At 36.3% G+C, this 21,944-nt stretch overlaps 1 long non-coding RNA gene across 8 annotated transcripts; it reads right to left on the reverse strand.

Annotated features, from left to right (window-relative positions):
* Nucleotides 1-32: 32 nt before the first annotated feature.
* On the reverse strand, nucleotides 33-14,812 carry LOC131777299 (uncharacterized). Of its 8 annotated transcripts, none has more exons than XR_010716988.1 (11): nucleotides 14,601-14,812; nucleotides 14,234-14,347; nucleotides 13,780-13,874; nucleotides 13,455-13,546; nucleotides 7,958-8,024; nucleotides 7,158-7,217; nucleotides 5,920-6,017; nucleotides 4,230-4,310; nucleotides 3,811-3,895; nucleotides 2,628-2,685; nucleotides 33-137 (listed from the first exon to the last, which is right to left on the reverse strand). It is a non-coding gene; the product is annotated as an uncharacterized lncRNA (long non-coding RNA). The 8 variants fall into 8 exon arrangements; XR_010716990.1 differs by having other exon boundaries at nucleotides 2,628-2,688; XR_010716992.1 differs by adding an exon at nucleotides 6,804-6,869 and having other exon boundaries at nucleotides 40-2,685.
* Between the last annotated feature and the right edge of the window lie 7,132 nt (nucleotides 14,813-21,944).

A 21,944-nucleotide genomic window follows, 5' to 3' on the forward strand; every position in this document is an offset into this window, starting at 1 on the left:
CGGGCACGCCCATAGATATGTCCTCATTTTACCTGCTAAACGAGTTTTTCTTTTCTTCGGGGTTAAGGCGTTCCCCGGGGACGACTCTTCATCACAGCGTTTCACCTTTGACCGACGAAAACGTTTAGGAGAACCACCTGCATGATAACAAATGTAAATAAGATAATTGTAGCAATGGAGCTTTTCTCCGTTCCTAATGAAACGTCTCCTAATGAATATGTTTCAAGGCCAATCTGTGCCATTGCATTATGCATCCCTACTGTCTATTAATGTTACACGAAAAATGCACGCCCACATACCTGAACAGAAATATATCTGTAACCTTACGCTAACAGTTGGCAGTTGTGTAGTGAGTGAATTTTGCGCTACCAGAAAACTACATGAAAATAGACAAACGCATCAAATGATCTTCCTTCGCTTTGATTTGGTTATTCACAAATGAAGCGACACTTTTCCAGTTTCGAGGCACTGTCAACAACGTACATAAAAGATACAGTGGCCAAAAAGCATGGTATCTGAGAATTTAGGCACTATACTTGTATGTAACTGTATTTTTATTGAATTGCAAGATTAGTGATGTATTACCAGTAATAAATAGTGCGCAAGTTGGCTATACTCTAAAGGATATTAATGCAGGTCGAAATTCCAGTAGGGATATTGCAAAGATGGCCGAAATGAAAGCAAAGCAAACAGCTTGATAAATGTTCTCTTTCCTACATCAAAGGGAACATTACTTCCATTAGTGTGCATGGAGATTAAACTTCCTCCCAACTCGAATTTGCCCCAACGAAACATAAAGTATTGACCAGGTTCATTCCATAATTTTGAAATATACAACGTTCATCATTTCCTCAACAATTTCCTTTGATGACAGCGCACTCAGCGAAGGGATCATGTGCTACAGAGACAACTCATGGCACTTTAACCAACCAGGTTTCATGTATAAAACAACAAATTTGCTCCAACATAACTTGCAAGTTCATAAGGGTTAGCATCCATTTCTAACAGGAGTTTATTATAGGATTACTCTTACTAGTATTGACAAATGTGAATTAAATGTTCAGTTAGCAATGATATTTGGTTTTATTAACTGAGTTGATAACGTAAATCGGCCTCTGTAGAGATTCTAAAGCTGATGTTTCGAGCGTTAGACGTTCGTTGGACCGATTGGGAATTGTGGGTTGGGTGTGGTTAATAAAATGGGGTTGGGCTGGGGGGAAGGGAAGGGGGGTTAAGGCGGAAGTTTCTTGGTGTATTATTGGGAGGTCGGTGGTCTTCTTCCCCGAGGGAAAATGCTATCAAACGCTTGAAAGCATCCCACCATCAATCCTTGTAGAAAGAAAATTAGAGCTCCCTAAAGTTAAAAAATAACCTCAGATTGGTTTCCACTGAAGTTGAAAAATATTGTCAAGTTCCTTAAACTTTGTGTATTAAGGGTTGTAACAAAACCTAAGACAATATTTTTAACCAAAAGCTAACACCCAAATCTGCATAAGACCAAGATAAGCCACTTATACTTTTTTTCCAAATTACCCCTTATTCATATGTTTCACAGTGCTACCTATCTTAAACTTTGCTATTGTCATCTGTCTGCCTTTTATGAAATCTAATAGGACTCCTAATTTTTCTTCTCTAAGATGCCTTTATCAAACAACTGTATGCAGGTATGGACCTCAACAGAAACACTTCAGTCTATTTCCTGCCATGGTCTATAAATAGGCAACAGTTTGCAGCAGATTAACTTAATCCCAGTTGAAATGTATGTTCATGAAAAAAGAGATTTCAATGACCAAAGTGCAAGTCAATCGATGTACTTGCTAATATAGAATGTGAAACCAACATTTTCAAACTGAAAGATGAATGCAAGAGACACTAAAAGAAGTGCTCTGCAGTCCTATTTGTCATGTCTTACAAATAGCCTTTGGTGACTTTAGGCTGGTCAGGTGCATTAGATCAATCAACTAAAAGACCTCAGTTGTTTCCTGTCACTTGAACAACACTGCATGTTGTTTTTCCCCCTAGATCATTGGGACAAGAAATCACCATTGAATTTATTTGAGAAAAGAATAAAATCATCCTTAGCTTATTTAAGGTATTAATGAAAATTCAAGTATTTTATTATGTCTGAGAAAACATAATCATGTCTAAAAATTTTATGTATGGTACCCTTCTGAAAGTTACAGGCTGTAAACAATTCTTACTTCATTTCATAAAACTTAATGTTGGCACCATTAACCCAAACAATACACTACAGACCAACCAATACACTACAGACCAAACAGTACACTACAGACCAAACACTACAGTACAGACCAAACACTACACTACAGACCAAACAATAAACTACAGACCAAACAATACACTACAGACCAAACAATACATTACAGATCAAACAGTATACTACAGACCAAACAGTACACTACATACCAAACAATACCCTACAGACCAAACAGTACACTACAGGCCAAACAGTACACTCCTGACCAAACAGTACACTACAGACCAAACAATACACTACAGACCAAACAATACACTACAGACCCACACAAATATATGAATTCAAACTAAGGGACTTATAATCATGCTATTCCCCTCAGTTCATATGCAATTAAACAAATAAAACTCACCCATGTTGGCAGAATCTATTTCCATATTTAGGAACTGATAATCCTGCCCTCTTAAAATCTGCTGGAAATAATAACAATTATTTTAAATTTCAAACCATTCACCACAGAAAAACATTACTGTTAATCACTAAGATGCCAATGTGATTCCTCGCAGGGCACATCCTGTATTATGCATTAATATCATGTAATGTGGGGAATGACCATGCATGCATTTCAAGAACACAATATTGTTTAACAATCCATGGACCAGGTAAAGACTGATTAACATGCCTGTTAATCCCTAAGATGTCATATTAACGTGATTCCTCAGTTTTGCAGTGCACATCCTGTGTTGCACATAAAAATCATGTAATGAGGGGAATGATTGTTTATCAATCCATGGACTACCTAAAGACTGAGGCACGATGGTCTTTAGTTCTAAATGAGCACGGTGACCTACATTTTTTTTTTTTTAATTTTGGTGCACAATTTATCCCCTTTATTTTGGAGAAATTCAAAAAAAATTCTTTGAAGGGAAAATAAGATAAAGCTAAAAGCATACACGAAGCCAGTGTTACTCAAGGGTTCAAATTGTGACCTTGAAAGGATCGACTCAAGAAATGTTTTAAGTCAAAGTTAATTAAATTTGCGTGATTTTCCCACAAATTAAATATCCAAATTGTTTCATATGCTTGAGACCATCTACCAATCAAGTTTTTTTCCAAGTGTTACTTTAAAAGCTTTTGCTTCCATTAACTGCAGCAAAATGTACCTTAATGATAAAATGACGCATGTAATAAGTGCCAGTACAGGCATAAATGGAGTAAGTTTGGCCCATTATATCTCCCAGACAGGCACAGCAACCTATCTTGTTTATTGTATTTTTTGAAACAGACATCAGGTAGGGAACACTTAAATGAATTAATCTTAAATCACCTTAAAGGAGCTTGCTAAAATTTGGGCATCTTGACAATTTTTCACTAGAATGTCTAGCTCCACAGTCAGTAATCTGAGCTTAAAGTTTTTTATAACATCATGCAATCATCATCATCTGCATCATCATGATTGGTCTCAATAGCATCCTCAAAAAATATTCACAAATTGATGCAATCACATCATTATAATACAATTATGGTAAACATAGAAGTTAAATGCATGTTCTTGCTTGGTGTTATAAAAATTGCCAATAGAAAATCCGACTGACTTGTGTAAAAATACTTCTTGGTCCAAGTCCATTTTCAGTATGATGAGCTCAATCCCAACAGTGACCCTTGTCAGCCTGGTTTTTTCTGTTAAGAAAAAAAATTCAATATTTTAGCACACAAAACAAGTATTGTAAAGCTGAGCTTCGTAAATACTGGCTACATTATTGTAAATAATTCTGTAGTGAGATGTGTGTACAGTTGTTGCTTTGTGGATCTTGTACACAAGTATTTCAAGCTTATTCTAAAACCATAACCTGAAAAACTCAAAACTAATTGTAATGACATTTCAACCTTCATTTTGAACAACAAAAGAGTGAATTAATTCTGATAAGTTTGTACAGTCTTTTGTTGCTGTAGGTTTCTGGTTTACTTAAAGAAAAGATTGGAACTACACATAGAAGGCTCTAGTAAAGCATACTTTCTGTTAAAGTCAAATCAAAGACTTCTGTGTTTCACTTGAACGAGGACCCCTTTTGTAAGGTCTTGCACTTTTCTGCTTCTGTAAGGCAATAAAGGAATGCAGTTCAGATTGCCTCCTTCCCACATCGTCCCAGACACATCTCCCTCAAGTCATGTTTACCATGCCCCCAAGTGTTATAGTCATGTCATCCTAGTGTGTGGTTATGTTGCCCCATGGTAGATTGCCTAAGTTGGTTGACTACCGGCACTTTTCATGATAGCATCAGGAACATTCTGAAGTCACCAGTTAACAAATTCTTAATTTTGTCAATGGACTTTTTTTATGGCTTAATTTTAATACTTTTCCCTTTTGTACATGGTGTGGTATTTGGTATATACCCACTCCTCTTATCCAAAATAAGAGGAGTGGGTACATAAACATATTTATAAATCATAAAGAAACATTAGTTTAGAACATTAGAAACACATAGTTGATGATGACTAGTGGGTTACTGAACATTGAAAATTTATTGTCACAAGATTATGCCCGAAATGTCTGGCCAGACAAGGGCCTAAACACAGCCAGACATTTGAACCAGACGTGGGCCTAACATCAACTGGACAAGAGCCAAACTGGACAGAGCAGTAAAGAGCCAAACAAGAACCTGAGACAACAGAAAACGAGCAGTAATCAACCGGGCATTAGAGCCAAACAAAACAAATTGTGCACAACAGGAAACTAGTCTGACAAGAGCCAGACATTAGCCTGACACTCAGACTGACAAGAGCAGTAATTCAGCCTGACACAAGCTGCATGGACATGAAATATCATTCAAAGAGAAATCAGCCTGTCACACCACAAAAATAATTAGTGATATAGTAATTGCTAAAAAATCCCACCTTCCTTTGGCCTGAATTTTGCTTCGGTTTTGACTTCAAACTTCCCTTGCATTTTGTGAGGTCACAAATTAGAACTATCTCATTAAACATTTATTCAATTGAAGTAAAGTCAAACTAACATTCTTTATACTTTCAGACTTTGAATCCTCCAAAACCACTTTTTATGTAAACACCAGTGACCAAGCACATATTTGAAGCTGTTTACATGTCTATGATAGCACCACTTCGTGCACGAAAGTTTTATAGCAACTGTTGGATTTTTTTGGCATAAATAATAGTGATGGCTGTTCCCTATGTTTGAATGAAAATGTTGACTGATTGGATTATCAGTCCAGCTCTATATCACTGCTGTATAGGACTTGTATTCCACGTTATTTTTTTAAAGAGTCTTATATCACATTGTTGTTCCTCTCAACATTTTTCCTGCAAATTGTTAATACCCCAAGCTTTCCCCTCAAAACTGAGTTAAATGTGTATGGTTAATAGTTGTTTGATAGGCCTCAACTAAACCCATTTCCAAGAACGAAATATCTTTTTAGCTTTCTAATCCAAAAACAACTCATACTCACTGATTTGTGTTGAGAAAAACCACAGAAAGATTATTGCATGACTATGTAATGTTATCCAAGTGACAGCAAATTTTGAGTGGTAATAATTATCAACAGGGTAAGAATCTTTAAAAACTTGCTTGAGTGGCAGTCTCTTGTCAGGCTCTGAGAAAAGGTGCATTTGTAAATTACATCTTGACTAAAAAATGTATAAAGGTATTCAGCTTTGTCTCAGCTAATTTTAAAGGCTGTTCATTTTACCTGTTTTGACTTCTCTTTAATCCTGTTACTACCACAAAATCACTGAGGTACTTGACAAGCTCATAACCTGCTCTGTGATATGGAGGACAACTTTGCTACTGTGAAAATGAAAGACAAAACAGAGTGTTTAAATAATTCTGTAAAAACAATAATGACAGTTTTCAAATCTTAATTATCCAAGATATCATTTCAATTAAGGTTGGCTCTGATATCATTTCTGTGATTTCACTATGTAAAATATGAAATGGCAGTTAAACAATATTTGGCTACAGAGCTGAAAGAGCTGTAGCAGTGCAAATATGATCATTAGTTGTTTTGCACTTTCTAAATTAAACAGTTCATTTCCAAATTTCCACCTGGGGAAGAAAGTGAGAGTCACAGGATGATGCTTAGGTTTCTTTTAAGCCTTTATTCTCACAAACAATTTGGAACAAAAACCAAGAGATCTAAGTCCTGTCAAATCCAGAATTATTAAATGCTTCTTTTCTCAACTTTTTTTTAACTGCATGTAGCTGACTTGCAAGGATCATTTCTTTACCTATATTTCATCTCTGGGTCAACATTTAATTTATTCCATTTGATTCTGACGAGATTCTTTAACAGAAACGAAAAACTTAATAAAATTTGTAGGAGAAAAAGTTAAGGTTTGCTATGGTTCAATTATTATGAAATTGATTTAAAAACCATGATTCAGCATTGGAGTAACTACTTGCTGCTGGAGTTCCCAAGATTATTTTTGAGGTTAATTTTTTTCTGAGAGGGCACAGTGACAAATCCTGCAATCTAATTGGTTATTTGTGTGGCCCAGAATTATTCCTATCTCTGCCCAAGGGGACAGTTAAACCATGCTTTTGTGGGTGATTTTTTTTTTCTCTTTTGCTTACATTAAATAACTGTGTATGCAGGTATGGACCTCAACAGAAACACTTCATTCTATTTCCTGTGATGGTCTATGAATAAGCAAAGTTAAAGTTGCAGAACATGAACTTCAATTCCACTTAAAATGTAGGTTTATAAATAAAATACATTTTAGTGACCTAAGTGCAAGTCAATTCATGCACTGGTCAATAATAAAATTTGAAAAAATTTGCAACCAAAAGATGAATGCAAAAGATGCTAAAAAAAGTGCTCTTAGGTCCTGAGTGTCAGCTTTTGCTGACCTTAGGCTGGCCTGGGTAAAGCCACAAATTTATTCAGACCATGCTGGTCAGGTTTATTTGATCAGCCAATTAAATTACCTCAGTCAGTTTTTTTCCTGTCACTTAAACAATCACTATGCTGTTTCTCCCCCTAAATCACTGGAACAAGATATAAACATTTATTATTTCATTTGATAAACTAATAACATTGTCAATAGCATCCAGGTATTAATGTAGAATTGCAATTATTTAATCATATCTGAGAAAACAACATAGTGTCAATGATATTATGATTGGTACATTACTGAAATGTATTTATGATTAAGTAAATTGTAAACAGTTGTTACTCTTTTAGATAAAACTTAACCCTATGACCCCTAAGAGTGACTAGCATCTAATTTCTCCTCATAATATCACTCCTAAATCACACATTGAGGTCACAAGAATTAACCCCTTAAGCCCTGAGAGTGATAAGCTTCTAATTTCTCCCAACAGTATCACCCTTAAACCAAACATTTTGGTTGTGAGAATAAAGGAAATGATCACAAACTCAACAAGTTCTTGATTATTAGACAAATTGTCCTTCTAGGTACCATAGGAAATGTTTAGAGAACAGTATGGAGAACTTGCAGACTGATGTTAGGGTGTAAAGGGTTAGGGAAATGATGACCAGCTAAAGAGGCTCTTGATTATTGAACAAATTCTCTTTATCTGCACCCAAGGAAATGTTTAGAGAACAGTATGGAGAACTTGCAGACTGATGTTAGGGTGTAAAGGGTTCATGTTGGAGCAATTAACCTACTCAAAGCAAAACAGACCCACAATTACAAAATAAGCAAGATTGTGAACTTACAATCTTATTCACCTCAGTTCACACCTTAACACATAACAAAACTCACCCATGCTACAACAAGTTATTCCTGTATTCGGAACCTCAGATCCTGTACCTTTTGGGACAGTTATCTGCTGGAAATAAAAATTACATAAACACAATTTAAGCACAGAAAACATGCCTGATAATTCTTAAGATTTTACTTTATAAACCAGCTTGCCAAAATTTGTGTATCTTTATAAATTTCCTCTCAAATGTCAAGGATCGTAATATAATTACATTTGTGCTTTTATAGTTTTTTTTTAACATCAATCATTTCCATTTACAGGTAATTGGTACAAGTTGTTGATCTCCAGGTGATATTCACAAATTTACATAATCATGACATTTGATACAAAGCAATAAAGGCTTATAGTAGTTAAAAAACTTAACTCAAATATAAAAAGCAAATGTACATGCTTTGTGTTTGTATTAATCTACGATTATCAACAATTTACATGTAATATCAAAACTACTGACAAGAAATTAGACTGATCTCATTCAGACACAAGTTTTGCTTTTAGTTCAATTTCAGTAGGTTGAGATCAATCTGAGTAATGATCCTTGTCAGCCTGCTTTAAATCTGTCCAGAGAAAAACATTCATTTTTAGAGTATTGAGTATTGGAGTGCTGAGCTTTAAAAATAAAGTGCACATTGGCTTTGCCCCAGTTATTATAAATTCTTCTAAAGAGCTGCAGAGGCAGCTCTTTAGAATAATAAAGCTATGACTGATGTATATTGACAATCTTATACTACTAGTATTTCAAACTTCGATTCTCAACTTTATTTTACAGTGAAAAAATTTAAAGCTTATTATAATGACATTTCAGTGTTCATTTTGAACAACTATGAAGTATCTAAAGCATAGCCACCATAAACTATATATATCAATGGAAAGGTTATGAAATGCACTATTTGGCAAAAATTATTTTGTATATGCTTGATCTAATTGTAAACCAAATGAGGCAGGACAATTAGAAATGGACAACGTTTCTTTAAGTGAATTAATTGCATATAAAACCTCTGGACAACTTCCATCCTGATGGGTTGGTCTTCAAAACCATGTGGGGATTTTTCAATATTCTTATTGGATGCTTTGCAACTTGTCTATCAAGTTTGCTGTTCAAAATTTTACCAATACTCGATCTTAACGTTGCAGGCCATTGTGGAGATACATTTCTCCAGTTTTTTTTGGGTTGGTATCTTGGGAGTCTTTGAACCAAATTTTAAGGCAATTGGTAACGTTTATATACCTTACTAATTTGTTCAAAGATGACACATTTGCGTAAAAACAAAGGAGGTTTTTTTTACTTCCAAATTTTTCCCAACAATTTACATCTTTGGGTGATTACCTGTCAAGATATGTCAACACTCTGAAAAGCTTGAAATACCTATGCCAATACAAAAACAGAAGCATCCTATAGAGTCTTGGGAGACTCAGCATTGAGGATTGCCTAAAACCATAAACCTTTATCCAATTCAGTGAGATTCTCTCACCAATCCATCTCAAATTTCTTAACTTGGTTTTTACTTTCACCCATGGACTCTTCTCCTTTTTATCTTTCTCCATTCACATTCTAGTTTTAAAGATCTCCATGTGCAACCAAAATTAAGAGATGTTTATGCAATTAAAATTCAAGGACCAGGATGTTTTGCCACAAGAAACCTTTCGGTATAGTCATTTATATGTAATGACATGTTACGAATGGTTCTTCAACGTGGCCCGTTCAAAAATACTTTTGTGTAAATAACTTGTGCATGTTTCAATATTTTACCAATTTTTTCTTGGAAAATATTGTTAAAGTCATTAACCCTTGCGAAATGGCTTTTGGAATTCCTAGGAATTCCTAGGAAAATCCTAGGAATTCCTAAGAATTTATTCCTAGGAATTCCTAGGAATTCCTAGGAATAAAGGTGTGAATTTTCACAGTAAATTCGGACTGGGAATTCCTAGAAATTCCCAGAAATTCCCAGAAATTCCCAGAAATTCCAAGTTTATAGCCAACAGGACTTGGAATTCCTAGGAATTCCAACTCAGAGAACCAATGACTTTCCCTGAAAAGCTGTAAATCTAAAAAATTCCTAGGAATTTCTGGGAATTTCTGGGAATTTCTGGGAATTTTTAGGAATGTTTAAGAATTACTGGGAATTTTAAGCAAAAATTTGAGGCTAATGATATAAAATAAATACTTTAAATTAAAAAAACCCAGCTAAAATTCAAGTATTCAATGAAATTTATTTAGAAGCTTAATTAAGGCTTACATGTAAAATATTTTTGATTAATTATTAACATCAATGTGTGGTAATATTAGGATGGAATTTGATTTATTTTTCTTTTCTTGAAAACTTCATATGGATTAATCCTCAATTACAGCTATTCATATAAAATAGTTCTAATCAATCATTAAATTTGGTTTGACACAAATTGTGATACAATATCTTAAGTTATATTTATATAGTTATATTCTTGGGAGTGAAGGGGCTAATTACAGACAAATAAAATTGATTTTTTGATTAAAATCTTGTAATCTCCTAAACTGCAAACTTAGCTGCTGTTTGTACTGTTTGTATTTTTTTCCTCGACTCACAATGAGTTGGCCTTGAATGAGGTTGTCAACAAGAACCTTGACCATTTTGTATCTGGATTCCTTGACATCTGAATTTGAAAAAAAATAACATATTAAAATATGTATGTTTAAAGCTCAGACCAGGCTTTTAAGATGGCTATGAGGAAAAGGGCATTCATTGGATTCTCAAATTGAGAAATCTCTGTTATATTGAGTGACTTTTATATTGGAGTTAGTACATCTCTCTCATGGATTTTACTAAAAAAGAGCTGAATACATTATTTTGTTTTTACCAAGGAGGGCTTCTTTATGTACTAAGGTTTGTTATGAATCTTGAATGTTCCCAAACGTGACTAGAGGAATCTTGAAACCTTACTGATAGGTTTATTTCATTGTAAAGCATAAGCTTAAGAAACTGCGGCATGCAAGTGACCGATTCGATTCTCAGAATTATTCTAGTTTCAGTTGCGCCGAGCGTTATGTAAGCTTAATTCAACCCGCTACATCTGTTCTTTTATAAGATTTTGATCACAACGAATATCGCAATTTTTACTCACCACAAACTTTCAAAATCGTAGCTTTACAGATGGCCACTCGACCCTTGTTTGTACCGGTCCATATGTCAACTGTTGTCCCTTCTTTTAACTCCACGGCGCCAACGACTTTCTTCTCTTTTACAACACTCACGCTATTCTCGTTTTCCCATTGAACCACAATAAAAGCTATCTTTAAAAATGTTATATTAAGCAAAACAGTTGAGAAAAGCGATCAACCGATGAAAAGTACATTCAAAGATGAGCGCCAAATGGAGTCTTCTTTGTTTCCGATCACGGGCATGATCACGTGGATCTTTTAGGACTTGTCATTGGCTAGCAAAGTGAATCCGCTGGCTTGCCGATTGCAGTGTTAAGAGAAGCGCCCAACTTTATTCTGACTTCTCCGACCGGTTCTCTGCTTCTAGAAGATGGACAGCTTGGTGATATAAATAAAGATGTGAGCTCACTCTATGTAGAAATAATCGACAAGAATCGATCGTATTACAAATGCACGATTTGTGGCCGATAGTTGTCGAGGAAAAAAAGACTCGAAACTCACTTGAGTTGTGTTAATGGCAAAGGTGAGAAATAACACAAGCCAATCACAGTTTTAAATGCGACTACAAATCGTCTTTTACCCTCATATTTATAAAAGAAGGATACCACATTCGGAAGTGTAAGAGATACATAGATGATCCCAGTGTACCAGTACCTAAATCTACAAAGCTTGACCGTAGCAAGCGTTCAGCAACACGTTCCAACACCGCCATCTCGATTCCTCAGTCAGTCGTTTCCACTGAACTTAAAGCAGTATTGACAACAGAGTAGAGTGCGTCTTACAAAGGAGAAACATTTGTACAAGAGACAGGAGTAGCTATATGCGATTACAGAGGTGCGTTGGAACTCTGGTCCACAAATAGTTATGCGCTGCCCGAAGTATAAAACAATTTTGTTGATAGCTGACAGACAGAAGAACAACAAGTAAACTTAAGAGCTGTTATTATTGAAGTGTGACTAGCACTTTTCATTTTTATATAAAGAAGGACTTGTAATTTGCACCAAAAATAAAAAGATGTAATATTTTTTTGGGAGATCCAGTGATTGGGACATTTAAGAAATTAAGTTATGAAAGGAAACTTGGTTGGTACTTCTCACTACTAACCAGTCTTGTTGACAAATATTTTCAGATCAGAGTTTCAAATAAAGTAAATTGAAGACGTCATATAAAAGGTGTTTTTCCTCAAAGGGTACATTGACTACCTCTGTCTTGTCTGCATGCCAAATGTTTGCAAAGTGTGTGGATGATCCGCAAGTATTGGAACTCTTACAAAAATGTTTTGTAAGAATAAAAACAGCAAAACAAATTACAGCAATTAGTCATGAAAATAGAGCATAAAACTGAAAAAAAGCAGCAACAACAATCATGAAAAAAGAAAGATTAATTAGGTGTTGAATTTGTTTGTCTAAGGCATGAAATTTCTACTAAAAGTATTGTCAACAAAAGGTCTCTGACAGCGTTTGAGGCAACTGAGCTTCACTTTTCCAAGGTTTTCTAACGAAGGCAACCAGTAATGTAGGTTAGGAAAGTAAGATAACAATGTAATTATTGTTAATTATTGTGGAAGTTGGCAATTTCCATTTAACATAACTGACAGCTGGTTCATGAGAAAATCCATATTAATGTAAAGATTTACTAAAACTTAGTTTGAGTAATAAATTTCATGATCTTTAAGTTATAAACATGTACATGTATGTATATCTCTTGGTAAGTTTTGTATAGCATACCTTTTATTGAGCAAAAGTTTTAAGCCTCTGAAATTACTCTTTTTCTTAAAACCTTCACATTCAAGGTATTGAGAATTTCTTAGAATTTATGTGGACCTCAGGGTATTAAAATTGCCTCAAATTCAATTCCCAGAAATTCCCAAGAGTTCCACACTTCTTAAATTATAGGTAGTTTGTAAAGCTGAGAATTCCTAGGAATGCCTAGGGATTCCAAGTCCTCACAAAACTGGAGTCTTCCTTTCCCAGAAATTCCCAGTAATTCCAAGCTTTTTAAATCAGAGTTAATTTGCATAGTTGGGAATTTTTGAGAATTCCTAGGAATTCCTAGGAATTCCTAGGAATTCCCAGAAATTCCCAGAAATTCCAAGAAAACTGGGAGTTCAGTTTGCAAGGGTCATTTGCATAATTGGGAATTTTTGAGAATTCCTAGGAATTCCTAGGAATTCCTAGGAATTCCCAGAAAACTGGGAATTCAGTTCGCAAAAAAATATGCTTAGTTTGACAGGAAAAAAAAAAGGCCCTTGAAGGTCTACCATATCCTTAACTTCATGCACTGCCTTTTGTTGCTGCAGATTTCCTCTTAATTCATAAGGAGATAAGGGAGTTACATGTGGAATTATAGTTTTAATGCATTACCTTCTGTCCTCTTAATTTACACTTAGACTTCTGTATTTGTTGTTCCACTTAGATGAAGACCCTGGTCAAAGTCTTACTAATTTCTTCTGCTTCTAGTCGGCAAAACAGGAATGAAATTCATGTCACCATCTTTCCACATTGTCCTAAACACATTACCTCAAGCTGCAAGTTACATTGCCCCCAAGTGTAATTATGTCACCCTTGGAGTGGCCCTGTTGCCCCCAGCTGTTATATAGCCTGAAGTGATTTATTATCAATAACAATACCACTAATATTTATTTTATAATGCACTAACTGACAAAAAAAGTATATTGAGTTAATTTACCTTCTAAGACTCGATGGCTGATCCTCATGAAGCTGTTTGTAGTATGTTTTAGTTTCCCCTTTTGTAACTGATGTAATATTGGAAATTAATTTTATCTGAAATAAAAGGTTTGCATTAATATATGCTAAATTACTGAACAATGAAACCTCACTATCACAAGTTGATTGTTTCACCTCATTCTCAGTCCACTTAATTTACACGAGTTTTGTTTATTAGCTTGGGTTGGTGCTAGTTTTTTGTCAATTTGTCCTGATCAAGCAGAAGAGTTTATAGCAAGGGCAGTAAGTGAAGCAAATCATTTTGTATTTTTGCATATATCCATGCATTGTGAGTTTAATCCAATAATGGTAACTTAATTTAGAATGTTTTGACCATTTAGAAGTCATAAAAAACAAGTTTGATTGATCAGCTGGAGTGGCAGTAAACAGCTCATTTTAGAAGCTGTTCATCTTACCTGCTTTGACTAATTTTCTTTAATCCAGTTGTTGCTATCAGAAAATCACTTCAACCTTCAATTGACAAGTACAATAACAAACTCATCAGAGAGTTGGAGGACAACGTTGTTACCCTGTAAAGAGGGGAAAAACTAGGAGTGTTTAATCAACAAGATAAAAAACAGATTGAAACTGTCTTAAAATTAGTTATAAACAGTACTTACCTTGTGAACGTGATTTATTTCAAGATATCACGGAGAAAATCTTGCCATCGGGTTAAAAAACGAGGAGCTTACAATGGCCGATAAGACTTATATTAGTTAGAGAAATGAGATATTAATTTTTAATCAACATAAATTAAAGATTAACAGGTAAAGACCAGCTCACCTTGATATTCGCGTTCTCCAGTCGATCAACGCGGAAGTGAAGATCGTTGATGTTGCTGTAACCAATCCGAATTTCCCACCAAACACGCGTCAACATTACACTTATATCATTTTCGATGCATTGGTTTATCTTTAAAATTCCAAGAAAGTCTTATTACTCTTAAAAGTCTGCACAAGCACGACAATTAGTGCTTTTCCACGCACGTGTTCTGGAATGTGCTTAGCAAAGCATCACTACTCACCGGGATCTTTTTCGAGGAAACTGGGGAGAAGCGATGTTCATGTGACTAGCAAACAATTTGCAAGTCACGCGATCCATTTTTCGCGGTGGGGGAATGATTTTCAGAAAGTTAACGCTCCTCAAAAGAAAGCTTGATTGCCGACCGAGTTTTTCATCATAATGATAAAATATCTGGTTCGACAGATCGAAAGCAACTGCGATGCCACAGTCGCCATATCGGAACTTGTATGCAGAAGGGGCAAACTCAATCAAGCATTCAACACAGCGAAAAACACTTGATAAAGTTCTGTCACCAGCGTAATTTCTTACAGTCGGTGTATATATATATATATATATATATATGTAAGATTTTACGCTAGTAACTAACGACGTAATTTCTTCCAGTCGGTGATATATATAATATTAATTTACGCCAGTAATATAATTTAATTATACATTAATTTATTATAATTAATCTACCGACTGGGTTAGTGGCGTAAAATCTTACAGTATATAGACTGTGTTAGTCGCATATTACGACTTTATATATATTCCCCTGTCACCAGAACGAGTGGACTCAATGGACTCGACAACGGTGGACTTCACCTTCATTTTAGAGGTAATTAACGAACAGTATTTTAAAAAATTTCAAACGCATTTAGATTGAAATGATGTTCCATCCTCGATTGCCGTGCCTAGTGAGAGTGATAAATACAGCATTAGAAGCTTATGAGTACCAAATTATTGGGGTGCACACTTCACCAAAAGTTTACCTTGTCAGCGCGGTCTGAAACTAGCCTCTCTTAATTTCATTAACTCGACTACTCACATAGACGAGCTTAGGATATAATTCCTGGTGACACAATCGCGAATGGCGGGGGAGGGGTATGTTTTATGTTAAAAAAATAAACTAATTAAAAAACTCAATAAATTTTTTCATTTGGAAAGACCTACAAATGGATGTCCTAGAAAAGCTCTGCTTGGATATTCGAAGATCTAAATCAAAACCGGTTGTAGTTGTCACGTGGTATAGGCTGCCAGACGCTAATATTGATATCTTTTCGCATTTCGAACCTCAGCAGTGAAAATGTTGAGTATTTGGTAATGGGAGATCTTAGTTGTAACGGACTTCTACCCGATATAACAAAAATACGCTCAGGCTGATGAGTATTGCTGATGTTTATATACTCCATCAACTCATCTCAGAACCAACTAGACCTTGTGAGCAGGGTAACTGGGATACCTGGATGGTATTGGATCCTTGGAATCAAGTGTAGTGATACTACGGGTGTCGGACTAGTATACTGAAATAGTGAGCTCAAGTCTGGCCAAAGGCATACACCTATTTCAAAACATAGGCATGCTATGCATGCAAGAGTTATTCTTGTAGGGTGGGTGGATTACTTGGAACATTGTAAGTGGTCTACATTTTTACAAAAGGAAAGAAGAGTATTAACACGGAAAAGAACGAAAATGTCGAATTACCTCACACACAGGTATTTTGTGATTGATTACGTATGTTGTGCGATTAAATGTAACCAAAAATAAACTGTATTGGTGCCACGGATACCTGTTAGTACAAAATGCAGACAGCAGACTGCAGACCTGATACAAAATATAGACTGCAGACTGCAGAGTGGGTACAAAATGCAGACTAAGAATCTGAAGAGTTTTTACGTCTGGTATATAATAACATGTCTTTCTTCTTAGTAGTTCCACATGCTTTGTAAAGAAGGCCTTGCACTCAAAGGACTTAAATCACAAGAGGTTTTCGAAAAATGGTGGGCAGTTTCTTTTATTTTTAACTGAATTTTTGCTTTTATCAATTCGGTGTGAGCCTCGTAGAGACTCGATCTTTTGAAAACAGAGTTTGAAATATAATAAAACTACCAGTAGCATTCGATTTTTGCATAACCCGCGAAACTGTTTTAATTTTTTTAGGTATTTTAGTGGAGGAATCCATCGAACTTTTCGCATACTGAGGAAACAAAATCGGGAAGGTCATTTACATCCATTTACTTCAGAATTCCCCATAAACGTAGGGTGTGTACAATTCCTGAAATTCCCGTTCGTTATTTCACGAATCATTTGACGTTTCAGTGTTGACAAATTTTTCGTATTACGTAAGTAAAAAACATTGAACTTCTCTCAACGAACTCAACGCTGCAAGGAGAATCTTTCTCATAATTTACTTTTTAAGAGACGAAGTTCCGTCTTACATTCAAACGTTGCTGTTAGGCTTATTGATGCATTGATCACCTAGTAAATAGCTGAAACATACTGAAAAATTTTTTTTATCTGTTTTTGTATATCTTTATCTGTGAGCCACATGTGACTAAACAAAAACAGAGAAGTGTAGTTTGATGGCTCGTTTTCTTGAATCTAGGATTTCGGGAATCGCTATAAACTACACGATCACGCATTAAGTAATATTTCTTCTTCTAATGATTGATACTAAAAGAAAATAGTAACGGTGTCATGCTATTTTGTGTGTCCGTTATAGAAATATTTGTATTAGCGTTTAGCTCACGGGTAAAAATCCCGTGAAAATTGTTCAAAAGAAATATATCACAGTAGTTATATTATGACAACCACAAAATACTCAAACCAAAATCAAGAAACTGCCGCAGGACCTCAAGGCTCCTTTGTTCAGGACGATCTTGTATATCTCAGGTTTGAACTTTTCGTGGGAACAAGTGCTGAAGCTTACATAACCTATTTTGAATTTAATCGCTGTACTATAAACTTGTATGTTCGACCTTCGACGAACGCCTCCGATATAGCGTCACCCGAGCTTGTCAGTAGTAGCCGATGATTACCAGCGTCCATGGTTCGGCCGGATATGTTTTCTTGCCTGTTTGACCGTGAGAACTCTGGGTAGAATAGTTTCAACGCAGGGGGTTTTAAACATCGTTGGCCGCCATGGAGGACTTTCCTGGTAAGTAACTGTGTTTTCTTACTTATTATTTTTTAGCAAGGACGGGTAAAAATCCCGTGAAAATTGTTCAAAAGAAATATATCACAGTAGTTATATTATGACAACCACAAAATACTCAAAACAAAATCAAGAAACTGCCGCAGGACCTCAAGGCTCCTTTGTTCAGGACGATCTTGTACATCTCAGGTTTGAACTTTTCGTGGGAACAAGTGCTGAAGCTTACATAACCTATTTTGAATTTAATCGCTGTACTATAAACTTGTATGTTCGACCTTCGACGAACGCCTCCGATATAGCGTCACCCAAGCTTGTCAGTAGTAGCCGATGATTACCAGCGTCCATGGTTCGGCCGGATATGTTTTCTTGCCTGTTTGACCGTGAGAACTCTGGGTAGAATAGTTTCAACGCAGGGGGTTTTAAACATCGTGGGCAGCCATGGAGGACTTTCCTGGTAAGTAACTGTGTTTTCTTACTTATTATCTTTTAGCAAGGACAAGGCACTGATGTTTCAAGACCCCCTGCATTGAAACTATTCTGTACCCAGAGTTCTCACAGTCAAATAAGCAAGCAAAAATGTCCGGCCGAACCATGGACGCTGAAAACCATCGGCTACTACTAACAAGCTCTCCAGCATAAAATAGCTTTCTCGAGACCACCGAAAATTATACTCTACAAATTCAGCGCAAATGTTAGGTGTTGTTTGATTATCACGTCCCCGAGTCCCACGTCCCCGAGTCCCACGTCCCCGAGTCCCACGTCCCCGAGTCCCACGTCCCCGAGTCCCACGTCCCCGAGTCCCACGTCCCCGAGTCCCACGTCCTCGAGTTCCACGTCCGAGTCCCACGTCCGAGTCCCACGTCCGAGTCTCAAGTCCGAGTCCCACGTCCCCGTCCCACTTTTAGTCACAGCCCAAGAAAATTGCGTAAACAATACTTAACCATGTAATAACATTCGGTACACAAAAAACACAGGATTTTGGATCATGTATTTATTAAAAAAGAAGATCCATACAACTACAATGAAAACAAACATAAGATTCACCCTTCTGATCGTGAAATTAATACCATTCGCACTGTTATCGTAGCTACGTAGCTACGTTCGTTCTTTTTACAAGTGTACGTTTTTCAACTAAGACATTGGCATACTTAGCATACAAGGCACACAAGGTATTCAAGGCTTTCATGGCTTTCAAGCGTTCGCGACTCAATCCGTTCCAAAATTCCTCGTCAACTTTGATTGCTCTAATCTATTCAAATTGTGCGGACGAGATTGCGTGTTCAGGAGTCCGTCACACCGCGATTACTGGTCATAGCGTGGTTTTTCCTTAGAGAAAACTAACCATGAACGGAATGCCTAATGGAAATAATACGATAACTAACAGGAATTTAAGTTTCGGAAATTTGACCGACAAAGCTTTCGAAATGAAATCTCATCCCAATCTTAGGAGAACGTTTATGCATTCTCCAATCCAAATGAGATGTGGCTGGAATGGAAACATACATTTTTGACAATTGCTAACAAATACGCTCCACTGAGGACAAAGCGCGTTCGCAAACAAGACATCTTAAAAAAAAAAAAGCGATAGAGTCAAATGCTTTCAGTGATTGGATGTAAAACAAAAGACAACGGAATGTAGCCAGAGAAATAAGATTAGCCAAACAAGCATGTTATCAACAACGCTTTACAGAGCACACAGGTGACTCTCAAAGGACTTGGCAGACAATCAGTGAGTTAACGTCCCGGAAACCTCGGGAAACGTCAGTAACGTCACTTAAAGTGAATGGATTGACGATAACCAATTCAGCGGAGATATCAGACGAGTTTAATGACCACTTTTTCATCTCCATCCAACCAATGCAAACAAAGTATTTTCACTTATCAATCTTTAATTCTTTATTGCTATATTTTAGCCTAGATAAATCTTACCTATATCAATCAAAGTCAACATATTTCTAAATATATTTTGTTTTTTTTCCTCAGCAAACATATTAGTAATGTATTTATAATTGAAATTTTGTTGTTAATATACTATCATTATGAAGAAACGGAAAGACTTACTAAACGCATATCTAGACGGCTTAAAAAACGGTTTTTTCCTCGGTGTGTTTACGGTCTTTACAAGTGAGACAATTAACTCCACCTATGGAAAGACCAACAGCTCTTGACATCTCAAAGATTCAACAGACTTCATCAACTTCATCGAAAAACACGAACAAAATTACTTGCAAACGCACGGAAACCCTATGGGCACCGAAATGGTAGTAGCTTTTGCAAATATCTTCATGGCTAAAATCGAAATATAAATCCTAGACAAAGGCACTAATAAACAGCACGTTTGGAGACTTAAACTCTCTCTCTTGATCACCAACAGATACGTCGTCAACTGGTTCATTAACCAAGCAAATAAACACTATCCAACGACAAAATTTACGGCTGAGATATCTGTTTGAGAAGCTACTTCCTTTCAACTATTTGTAAGGGTGAAAGATTCAACATCGAGTGACTCTTAACTGGAGCTAAATAATGATCCCGCCTATACCCGTCCAATCCCTTATCCCGCCTATACCCGTCCAATCCCTTATCCCGCCTATACCCGTCCAATCCCTTATCCCGCCTTCCAAATGGAGCATATCCGGGTCCCGCCTCCCTATTTTCATCCTGCATCCCGTCTTTAAAATTTCTCGCATCCCAAATCCCACCTCGATTGTAAGCCTAATCCTGCATCCCGCCAAACTTATGCTGAACCCTCACCATAAAGATCGAATAAAGACCTCTCCTGTTTGCAATTAACCCTTTAACTCCAAAGATCTCATTGGCAATTCTCCCTACCGTCTGCCATACAATTCTTATGATGTCAATTTAGAGAATTTGGTATTAGATCAACTAATAATCCTCTAATTGATATTTTTCTTTATTTTCATTACTTCTATGCTTGATATTGTAAGGAGAAATTCTCTCTTGGTCACTCACGGGAGATAAAGGGTTCAGGAAATAAGAGATATCGACATACGCAGCGTAACTATAAACAGGATCGTTGAACAGCACATACCCGAGCACATTAAACTACAAAATGATGAAAGCCATCTTTTAACTCAATAAAATGCAGACTTTGAAGCTCAGATCCGAAAAGGGTTCATATGTGACTTAGTAAATCAAAATTGTAGCCACAATCAAAAGATATCAAAATTCTCCAATCACATCCAAGAGGCGTGACATTTTGAGTACAGTGAAATAGTCAACATGTTCTCTTTTCAGACTGAGAACGTTAAGGCACGTAAACATTCTTAAAAGACTTTGAATACTAGAAGAGGAATCGAAGTTTCTCGCGAATTGTGACCACCCTAAACACCGAGTTAAATGTACTTTTTATAGTCGTTCGATGGGCGTCAACAAACCCATTTCCTAGAATGAACATTTTTAATATTTCCAATCTAAAAAACTCATACTAACTCGTCTGTGTCAAGAAAACCGACGATTGTTGATTGTCGGTTGATTGTTGAGTGACTATGCTATGTTATCCTGGTGAAAGTAAGTTTCAAGCGGTAATAATTATCGTCAAGATAAGAATTTTAAAAATAAGAATAATAATCTGGCCGTGCTTGTCAGGCTCTGAAAACAGGCGCATTGGTGAATTATATGTTGCCTTAAAATGTGTAAAGGTATTTAGCGTTATGTGGCTCTTGTCCTGCTCTTGCCCTACTCCTGTTAGCCTTGTCTAGTCTCTCATAGCCCTGAAAAGAGCGTAACATTTTTCTGGCTCATAAGCTGTGAGTCAGACAATTTTTTTGTGTTGCTCATGTCTATGGATGTCTGGATCTATGAATAATAATCTGGCCGGAACAAGGCCGTCTTCAGGCTCTGTCAGCCTCCAAATTTTCGTACGAGATATGTAGTTAAAAGGAGCTGATCTCGTGTCCTTAAGGCATCTGTTGAACGAGTATCGACCGACACTAACAGTCAAGATAACAACTTAGTATCAGCCGATATGTAGAGCAACACCTCAGTCCACATGTTGACTGACATCAATGAATAAGTTGCAAGTAATCGGATCCTTGCGTTTGCCCACAGATTTCTGGGATCGCCACGATGCAAACATTGCAACTCATTGCCTCTTGACCGACATGCATGTCAGATGATACTCAGTTGACAAGTGGCTCATACTTTACCCACACTTGGCCCCCAAATGT

Source organism: Pocillopora verrucosa, chromosome 3 (genome assembly GCF_036669915.1).
Source record: "Pocillopora verrucosa isolate sample1 chromosome 3, ASM3666991v2, whole genome shotgun sequence".
In the NCBI taxonomy this organism is placed as follows: Eukaryota; Metazoa; Cnidaria; class Anthozoa; order Scleractinia; family Pocilloporidae; genus Pocillopora; species Pocillopora verrucosa.